The following is a 10,468-nucleotide window of genomic DNA, read 5'->3' as shown; positions in this document are numbered from 1 at the left end:
ATGTTTAGTGTAACTCGTATTTATTTCTAAAATCTGGAAATGGCGAAAATTATTTTTGTTGTGTTGTGTGGGAATAGTGACTGCATCATTCCAACTTACTCTCAACAATCACCTAAAGCTCCATGCGTTCACAACAATGGGCTTGTTTGTTGCTTTCCCCAGGAAATAATAATTGGCAGTTCTCAATAATTGGAATGCTTTGTTTCTGCCCAGTTTGACTTGTGACACCATGGCGATGAGACCATTGAATGATCGTGAGTTGGAAGAAATAGTAAATGCCTCACCAGATGAAGGATCACTTTCTGAGTTTGAAGATCACATCAGCAATGCATCTGAAAGCGAGTGTTCCGATGACAGTTACGACAGTCCACAGCCCATACAAAATAGTGTAGAGACTTTTCTTTCTAAAAATGGGAATATAGAATGGCAGTTGCATCCACCAGCACAACATGGTCGCCTACCAGCTTCGAACATCATCAAGAGTACCCCAGGAGTTACCAGGTATGCAGTCAGCAGAATATCTGATGTAAAATGTTCATTTGAAGCAGTATTTCACACAGCGCTTCAAAATGAAATAATAGAGATGACAAATATTGAAGGGCAGCGAGTTTATGGTGAACAGTGGACAGATATTGATGGTTCTGTTTTCCATGCATACTTAGGACTCTTACTCCTAGCGGGTGTATATCGATCTCATGGGGAGTCTACAAAAAGTTTGTGGGATAAAGATACTGGGCGAAACATATTTCGAGCAACCATGTCTCATGAAACATTCTGTAAGATATCACGTGTCCTGCGATTTGACAAGAAATCTACTAGAGAGGAAAGACGACGTACTGACAAACTTGCCGCAATTCGTAGTATTTGGGAGAAGTGGGTAGAGGTCCTTCCTAAACTGTATAATCCAGGAGAAAATGTTACTGTTGACGAGCAGTTAGTAGCATTTAGAGGTCGCTGTCCATTCAAGCAGTATATCCCAAGTAAACCGGCAAAATATGGGATCAAAATATGGACCATGTGTGACAGCAAAACTTCATACGTACTGAAAGCCCAAATTTATACAGGAAAGGTGAGTGGAGCGGCACCAGAAAGAAATCAGGGAATGAGGGTGGTATCTGATCTCACTTCTGAGTTACGTGGTCAGAATATCACGTGTGACAACTTTTTTACGTCGTACAATTTGGGGCAGCTGCTTCTGAAAAGGAAATTGACTATGTTGGGAACTATACGGAAAAATAAGCCGGAGCTTCCACACAAAATGACCAACAAGGAGGTACACAGCTCTTCATTTTACTTCACAAATGACACTACTGTGGTTAATTATATTCCTAAGAGACACAAGAATGTTGTACTTATGAGCACTCTCCACCATGATGCGGAAATCAGTGACAGGGCTGATAAGAAGCCAAAAATGATTTTGGACTATAATTCAACCAAAGGTGCTGTAGACACGCTTGATCAGTTATTAGGTACATATACATGCAAACGAAAAAGTAATAGGTGGCCAATGATAGTTTTCTACAATATTCTTGATGTTTCTGCTTATAATGCATACGTTTTGTGGATTTCGGTTGACCCTAATTGGAATGCAAGCAAATTGACTAGAAGGAGAATATTCTTGGAGGAACTTGGAAAGTCACTGATAAAAGAACATATTGCATCAAGAACGCATTTCCCAAGAACAGAAGATTCTTTGAGAATGGTCACAAGCATCCAAAACCCGAATGATGTGGGTGGTGTGTCAGAATCGGTAACAACAAGAAAATCTACAAAACGTGCACGCTGTAAGTTCTGTCCATCAAGTAATGACAATAAAACAAACATGGTGTGTGGAAAATGTAGTAAACATATTTGCAAGAAACATGTAACCTACTTGTGTCCACAGTGCAAGCAGTAAGAAAAGAACTGTAGTATTTTATAAGATGATTGTATTGAAAATTCTGTTGTTTCAAATTTATGTGAATACTTGTGCCTAAACTACAATCAGTAAGAAGAGAGGATTCTAAAGTTGTAGTGCTTTCTATGTTGGAATGTAATAAAAAAACTGTAGTGTGTTCTGTACTGTAGTGTGCTCTAAGATGAATATCTGTAATGACAACTGTCTGTTGTTAGAAAATGTCAATACTTACGTCTAAACTGTCAACAATAAGAATAGAAGTATGGAAAAACTGTAGTGCTTTCTAAGTTGAATGCCTGTAATGGAAACTGTCTGTTGTTTCAAATTTATGTGCATATTTAAATGAAAAATATCCCTCAATAAAGTTGTATGCATTGTTATTATTATTATTATTACCATTATTATTATTATTATTATTATTATTATTATTACTAACAAGGTACTGGAATAGAACAACAATGTCGATAGCTAAAACTGTACCAAAATTTATGTTTCTAAAGCATTTTGATATGTCGGGTCATATTGACCCGAACAGTATATATGTCAAGTAAAAGTGAACAGAACAGCAGGGTTAAAGGAAATACAACACTTAATATATTTTAGCTTATTTGTCTAAAACCTCCATTGTCCCATACTAGTAATCACAGTATCAGTATTGATACACTCGGGCAATAATTTACTTTGAGCGGTACTTTGGCCAACAAGTAGTAAGTTGTATTATTGTAACAGAGCTATGAAACCGTCCGATTGTCGCGCCACTTATACACTCATTGCCAGAACAGTGTAGTAGTTGATGTTTTGTCAGACAAACTGCAACAGTTTTTTCTCATATTAGTGGTATTATTGCTGCAGTGCTGTGAAACGCAATACCGAAACGTGCCTGCAAGTTCAATGACTGTTATTCAAAGGAATGGAATTTCATTAAGAAAGGTCGTTTTGATTACGAAGCAGAGTATTCCGTATGTAACTGTTTTATTAGCATAAGCCATGGTGAACGTTCCGACATAGTTGATCACATCAGGTCAAAGAAACACATTAACAGATACAGTGCACCGAGCTGCAGTAAAACTCTACAAAAATATTTTGTGAAACATCAGTCAAGTGAAGAGACGAAAGTTCGAGCAGCCGAGCTTACACTAGCCAACCACACGGTAAAACATCACCAAACTTATAGATCTAGTGATTGTACTAATAAGCTTAACAGCATTGTGTTTGATGATTCTTCCATTGCAAAAAAGTTTAGTTCAGCAAGAACTAAAGTGTCAGCCTTAGTGAAAGGAGTTATTGCTCCGCAGAGTGTAAAGGAAAGCCTTGAATACATCAAAACGTCTTCTTTCTACGGGACATCCACTGATGCCAGCAATCATAAGGCCACTAAAATATTTCCGTTTGTTGTTCAGTTTTTTGACATTAATCAGGGAATTCAGACCAAACTTTTGAAGGTGAGTTCCCTACCTAATGAAACATCTGACGAAATTTCAAGATTTTGTATGAATACTATCGAAATGTTTGATCTTGAGAAAAATAAATGTGTGGCATTTTGTGGAGACAACACCAACACAAACTTTGGTGGTTTAAAAAGACAAGGCAAATGCAACGTATTTACCAAATTAAAGGCAACATTGCATGAAAAAACTGAAGGCATAGGGTGCCCTGCACATGTTTTACTCAATAGCGGGCAGACATCTGTTGACAGTTTAAGCTGTGCTGTTGGAACTATCGTCATGAAGGTATACTCACACTTTTACATATATACTGTTAGAACAGAGAGGCTTAAGGAGTTCTGTGATTATGCGGGAAATTAATATATGAATGTAATGCGTCACTCGAAAACTCGCTGGTTATCACTGTTTCCAGCAGTTGAAACAGTAATCCGCCTGTTTGAACCGTTAAAAGATTTTTTCCTAAATGAAGACAAAGTCCCTAAAATATTGGTTCAGTTTTTCAGTAACCCTTTAAGTGAAGCCTACTTATGGTTCATTCACAGTCAGCTTAGCACTTTGCAGCATGGGATAAAGGAAATTGAGGGAAGCACGAAAAGTGTAATAGAGGTAAATGATGTTTTGAAAAATACTCTGGAAACTGTTACTAAGAGGAGAGAACAGCAGTTCATTTCTTTTAATGTTAAATCCATCCTTAAAAGAGCAGAAGTATCAGAAGCAGCGGATAGGAGTTTTAGAGAAGAAGTTAACAAGTGTTATGACACTTGTGTAGAATATCTCAGCAAGTGGAGCCGGTGTTTGATTGGATGTTACTGAAGAAAGTGCCAAAATGGGAAAGTGTTGAAGAGACCGTTTCTTATTTGAAGAGTAAAGAAATTGAAATCGATGATTCCATTCTCTTTGATCAGTTCGGCATACTGACAAATTTTGCTGAAGAAAGTCTTCACAAGTGGAATGATGAAAAAAAAACGCCATTGGAATGTCATAAGAAGTGGGTGAGTTTTTTTAAAAGCTGTGACTGTCTTCAGCATTACTCTGAGTTGGTAATAATTGCAAGGTATTTATTTGCAATCCCAGCCCATAATGTCAATGTGGGAAGAATATTTTCGTTCATGAATATCCAGTGGACTGATGAAAGAAACAGAATGGAGGTGGACTCTCTTGAAGCAATCCTGCAGATCCTGTACAACTACAAAATGGATTGTGCCGAATTTTATCATTGTGTCTCAAAGAACAAAGAACAAAACAACATTTAAAATTAAGAAACCTGGATACATGTGGAATGAGGTGTCCATTGGCACCCAGGTGAATGTGTCCCGGTTTTCACCGAAAATAATTTGGTCACCCTAGTCTAGGGACAGCAAATCTTGGTGCCGATCGGGTGAGCGGATCGGTTGCACTCGGCTGGCTCGGGTCTGTAGCACTAACGGCCGGTTGTGCAACGCCCAGTTAGCAGTCGGTTAAGCTCTAACCGCGGAATAGCGCGAGAAACGCGTTGTACTAACCCAGGCTAACGCCTAACCGGAGAATAAACATCGGGGATAGTTTAGCCGGTGGTTTCTGGCCGGTTAGCCAGCTTAACCACGGAATAAGTTTTAAAGATGGCAGGAATACCCACAGATTCAGACAACGGTGACGAGTTTTAGGCTGAGGTGTTCATAAAAATGAGGAAGAAGAAGAAAGTGAGACGCCACCCGAATTACACTCCTGGAAATGGAAAAAAGAACACATTGACACCGGTGTGTCAGACCCACCATACTTGCTCCGGACACTGCGAGAGGGCTGTACAAGCAATGATCACACGCACGGCACAGCGGACACACCAGGAACCGCGGTGTTGGCCGTCGAATGGCGCTAGCTGCCAGGCATTTGTGCACCACCGCCGTCAGTGTCAGCCAGTTTGCCGTGGCATACGGAGCTCCATCGCAGTCTTTAACACTGGTAGCATTCCGCGACAGCGTGGACGTGAACCGTATGTGCAGTTGACGGACTTTGAGCGAGGGCGTATAGTGGGCATGCGGGATGCCGGGTGGACGTACCGCCGAATTGCTCAACACGTGGGGCGTGAGGTCTCCACAGTACATCGATGTTGTCGCCAGTGGTCGGCGGAAGGTGCACGTGCCCGTCGACCTGGGACCGGACCGCAGCGACGCACGGATGCACGCCAAGACCGTAGGATCCTACGCAGTGCCGTAGGGGACCGCACCGCCACTTCCCAGCAAATTAGGGACACTGTTGCTCCTGGGGTATCGGCGAGGACCATTCGCAACCGTCTCCATGAAGCTGGGCTACGGTCCCGCACACCGTTAGGCCGTCTTCCGCTCACGCCCCAACATCGTGCAGCCCGCCTCCAGTGGTGTCGCGACAGGCGTGAATGGAGGGACGAATGGAGACGTGTCGTCTTCAGCGATGAGAGTCGCTTCTGCCTTGGTGCCAATGATGGTCGTATGCGTGTTTGGCGCCGTGCAGGTGAGCGCCACAATCAGGACTGCATACGACCGAGGCACACAGGGCCAACACCCGGCATCATGGTGTGGGGAGCGATCTCCTACACTGGCCGTACACCACTGGTGATCGTCGAGGGGACACTGAATAGTGCACGGTACATCCAAACCGTCATCGAACCCATCGTTCTACCATTCCTAGACCGGCAAGGGAACTTGCTGTTCCAACAGGACAATGCACGTCCGCATGTATCCCGTGCCACCCAACGTGCTCTAGAAGGTGTAAGTCAACTACCCTGGCCAGCAAGATCTCCGGATCTGTCCCCCATTGAGCATCTTTGGGACTGGATGAAGCATCGTCTCACGCGGTCTGCACGTCCAGCACGAACGCTGGTCCAACTGAGGCGCCAGGTGAAAATAGCATGGCAAGCCGTTCCACAGGACTACATCCAGCATCTCTACCATCGGGTCCATGGGAGAATAGCAGCCTGCATTGCTGCGAAAGGTGGATATACACTGCACTAGTGCCGACATTGTGCATGCTCTGTTGCCTGTGTCTATGTGCCTGTGGTTCTGTCAGTGTGATCATGTGATGTATCTGACCCCAGGAATGTGTCAATAAAGTTTCCCCTTCCTGGGGCAATGAATTCACGGTGTTCTTATTTCAATTTCCAGGAGTGTATTTTGATGAATTCGACGACTCAGAATTTATATGCAGATTTCGCTTGTCAAAAGGAAGCCGTGCTTCGTCTTTTCAATCTTGTACATCAGAAACTGGAGCATTGGGTGGACAGGTGAAACTATTTCTCTGCTTTCTAAGATAATACTGTTAAATTGTGTAAAATGTATTTCCTTTCCGTACTTCGTAAATTCCGTTGTGTTATTTCTGTAAATTAGGCACATTCAAACGACGGTTCGTGCCAAAATAGTCCTGCATATCTGGCATGTGTTACAGTTGTTGCAGTAGTAGAAAGAATTGACTTGTTTTATTTAGAAGACAGTCCCATAATAGACTTAACGAAATCGAAAATCCACACCAGTTATGGGTACTATTTCTCAGTGGCGTAGCGTGATTGGAAAGGTTGGGGAGACTCTGCAGTTATTATAGGGAAACAAAATAGTACAATAAACAATAATTTAAACAAATGAAACAAAACACATCAAATAAAACAACAACTACTACTACACTACTACTACTACTACCACAGCCACAAATAATAATAATAAGAAGAATAATAACTAACTTGTTCAAGAACGATGACAAATTTGTAGAACTCCAGCAGAAAGAGAAGAAGCACTTACATTTTCTTGTACACAAGTGCAATGCGCCTGTCTTTTCTTTCCACGAATAAATCTATAACTCGGTCTACAAATATCTGATCACTGAATAGCTCTCCAATTAGTGACTTTTCTATTGCTAAAGTGCCCAAACACGAGAGCCGGATGTTGGACATTGAATTCCTTAAATAATTCTTCACTCGTTTAAGAGTACTCATGCTTCGTTCACTGCTTGCTGTAGTTGCGGGTAGGGTAGGGTGTCCATTCGTCCCGTTTTTCCCGGGACAGTCCCGTTTTTTACCAAAATGTCCAGCTGTCCCGAAAGTTTTTTTGGGGACGCTCAAATGTCCCATTTTTTTATGATTCTGCTTGGCTAGAGTATTTTACCCTACTGGTTGTTTGACTTGCTATTAACTGCGCAATTATTTACGCTAGGAAGCGTGTGACTTTCAGCATACCCCAAACATGTGCCGAACAGTCAAAAATCGCAAGTAATTTTAAACGTGCTATAGGTTACGAATAACAAAGAAGATTCTTCTCTTCTAAATCGATCCACTGAATCCGTCCTTTCGGTCCAGAGATACTCTACACCACTGATACTTGCTCTCTGGCTTTCGTCACCACACTGTTAATGTTTTGCAGTGTGCAATCACTGTTTCATTATGCCAAAACGAAAGTGTAATTTTAACAGCCATATAATAAGCGACTTTCCTTTTATCACTGGTAGTGGAGAAACTGTAGAATGTACGTTGTGCAGATCAAAATTTGCTATTGGTCATGGTGGAAGGTCTGACATCGTGAATCACATTAAGACGAAGAAACATCGCATGAGTGATCAAACGAAAAGAGCAAATAAATCCGTGAGTGACTAGTACGTAAACTTAAAATCAGTAACAGAAATGGATAGGCAGTTGGCAGCAGAAGAAGCTACGTTTGCATGCCACAGTGTAATGCACAACCATAGATTTAAGTCAATGGACTGCACTACAGCAGTTGTTAAAAAACTTTTCAATCCTAAATTCGCATGTGGACACACAAAATGTAATGCAATCATTTCAAATGTTATTGCAGCATATGCAGCTTAGCAGGTTTTAAATGAATTGAAAAGTGCTCGATTCATTCCTGAAATGATTGATACAAAGAATCATCTGGATTTGAAGTTGGTTCCCCTCCTTATCAGGTATTTTCACCCTGAAAATGGCATCACAGTGAAAGTGCTCGAATCGGTTAATTTAAGTGGAGAAACTTCAGATTTACTTCAGAATTATGTGCTGGAGGTTTTAAAGAAATATGATCTTGAGGGAAAGGTGATTGCAGTTTCTGCAGACAACACTAACACCAATTTTGGTGGTAAGCAGAGGAAAGGGAAAAACAATTTGTTCTATAAACTGCAACAGAACACAGTGAATAATATAGTAGGTGTTGGCTGTTCAGCACATGTGGTGCACAATTCCTTACAAACTGGCTCAGATTGCCTACCCATCGACTGCCGATTAATTGTAAACAAAATCTGCCAGCATTTCCACATATGTACAGTAAGGGTTGAATCTCCTAAGTCATTCTGTGAGTTTACTGAAATTGAATACAAAACTGTACTTGGGCACAGCAAGACAAAGTGGCTATCTCTGCTACCAGCATTGGAAAGAATTGTAGAAATATTTCCTGCTTTGAAATCATATTTCATTTCCCTTGATAAGTATCCTGTTATCCTTAAACAATTCTTTGATAACCCTGTGTCTATTGTTCTTCTACATTTTCTTGTTGGCCAGCTAAAACCTTTCTTCACAACAATTAAATGTATTGAGAATCAAGAAATCACAATAGTGGAAGTTTATCAAGAAATAAACAAATTATTGGGCAAATTACAATGTAGAAAACCTGAAAGATTTCTCACATCCTTTGTACATGAGACTCTAAGAAAGGTGGAAGGAGAGGGTGAAATTACTGTACAACAATTTCATATTTATGCTGTCATCTTCTATGACTCTTGCATTGAGTATATTAAAGAATGGTATTTACCATTTCTCACACCTTTTAAAGCATTTGACTGGGTTAATATTGAAAAGGAGCAGCTACAGTGGAAGGATATTCAGGACTGTTGTGTTTTTGTTAAAAGTATTGTACCAAATTTTCCTGTTGATGAAGACAAACTGTTCGATGAATTTTCATGTGCACAGAACTTCATAAAAAGTGAAGATGGAGACAAAGAAAGTGTCAGTGCAACGTGGTGTAAAATATTTGCTTTTTTCAAAAGTAAAATCATTAACATGAAAAACATGATTCATTTGGTGGAGTTTTGTCTGGCAATTCCTGGGTCAAATGCTGCTGTGGAACGTGTGTTTTCGTTAGTGAACTCTTTGTGCTCAGATGAAAAAAACATAATGAAAGGTGAAACAGTGAGGGACTTGCTCATTGTCAAAACACAAACATGGCTCAAATGGCTCTGAGCACTATGGGACTTAACTTCTGAGGTCATCAGTTCCCTAGAACTTAGAACTACTTAAACCTAACCAACCTAAGGACATCACACACATCCATGTCTGAGGCAGGATTCGAACCTGCGACCGTAGCGGTCGCGCGGTTCCAGACTGTAGCGCCTAGAACCGCTCAGCCACTTCTGCCAGCTTCAAAACACACTTTAATGGTGTATCGTGTACTGATTTTTATGATACAATTTCAAACGAAAATGCACTTCATGATAAAGTACATAAAAGTGAAAAGTACGGTGATAGTGTGGCAGAATAATTGTAAAAAGTGATCTGGGATCATCTGAGTGCGTTTTGTAAAGGTAAAGTTGTATGTGTATTAAATTTAGTCATTACAATATTTATGTCCCGTTTTTTTTTCTTCATTGTCCCAGGTTTTTCTCTAATTTATTTTAAATGTCCCCTTTTTCAATGAAAATTAAATGGACACCCTAGGGTAGGGTCAAAACCAAAATCAGGAACTTCGTTGTTTCTTCATAAGCGAAATCTAAATCATTGTTGACAATGAACTTTAAGATTCTTGGAGATAAGTGTTTTTTCTCATCAGCGTATACGTTACACATTTCATTTTCAACTTGTTCTTGTTTGAAAAAAGGGTACTGTTCTAATAATTGAAGCAGTTTCAACTTTAGGAATTCTTTTTGATAGTTCGGGAAACACTTTTCGTTCAAAAGTTCAACAAACAGAATTTGGGGAAAGTCTTGAAACATTCTTTCCATCTGAACAATTTACAAATCCTGTATCTCGTAAGTTAGTGACCTGAGAGATGTCTTTTGACTGTCACAGAATGATAAGTTGCCATTCAAACACAAGCTGCATTTAATGCATTCATCAACGAATGTTTCCGTTCTTAATTGTCGTAAGTTTCTCAAAACAGTTCTTATTTCGTCGTGGCAAGCAGTTATACTGATAAATTTTGGC

This window comes from Schistocerca piceifrons, chromosome X, assembly GCF_021461385.2.
Source record: "Schistocerca piceifrons isolate TAMUIC-IGC-003096 chromosome X, iqSchPice1.1, whole genome shotgun sequence".
In the NCBI taxonomy this organism is placed as follows: Eukaryota; Metazoa; Arthropoda; class Insecta; order Orthoptera; family Acrididae; genus Schistocerca; species Schistocerca piceifrons.
The sequence above is the reverse complement of the archived record's forward strand: the minus strand, read 5'-3'. Positions refer to the sequence as shown.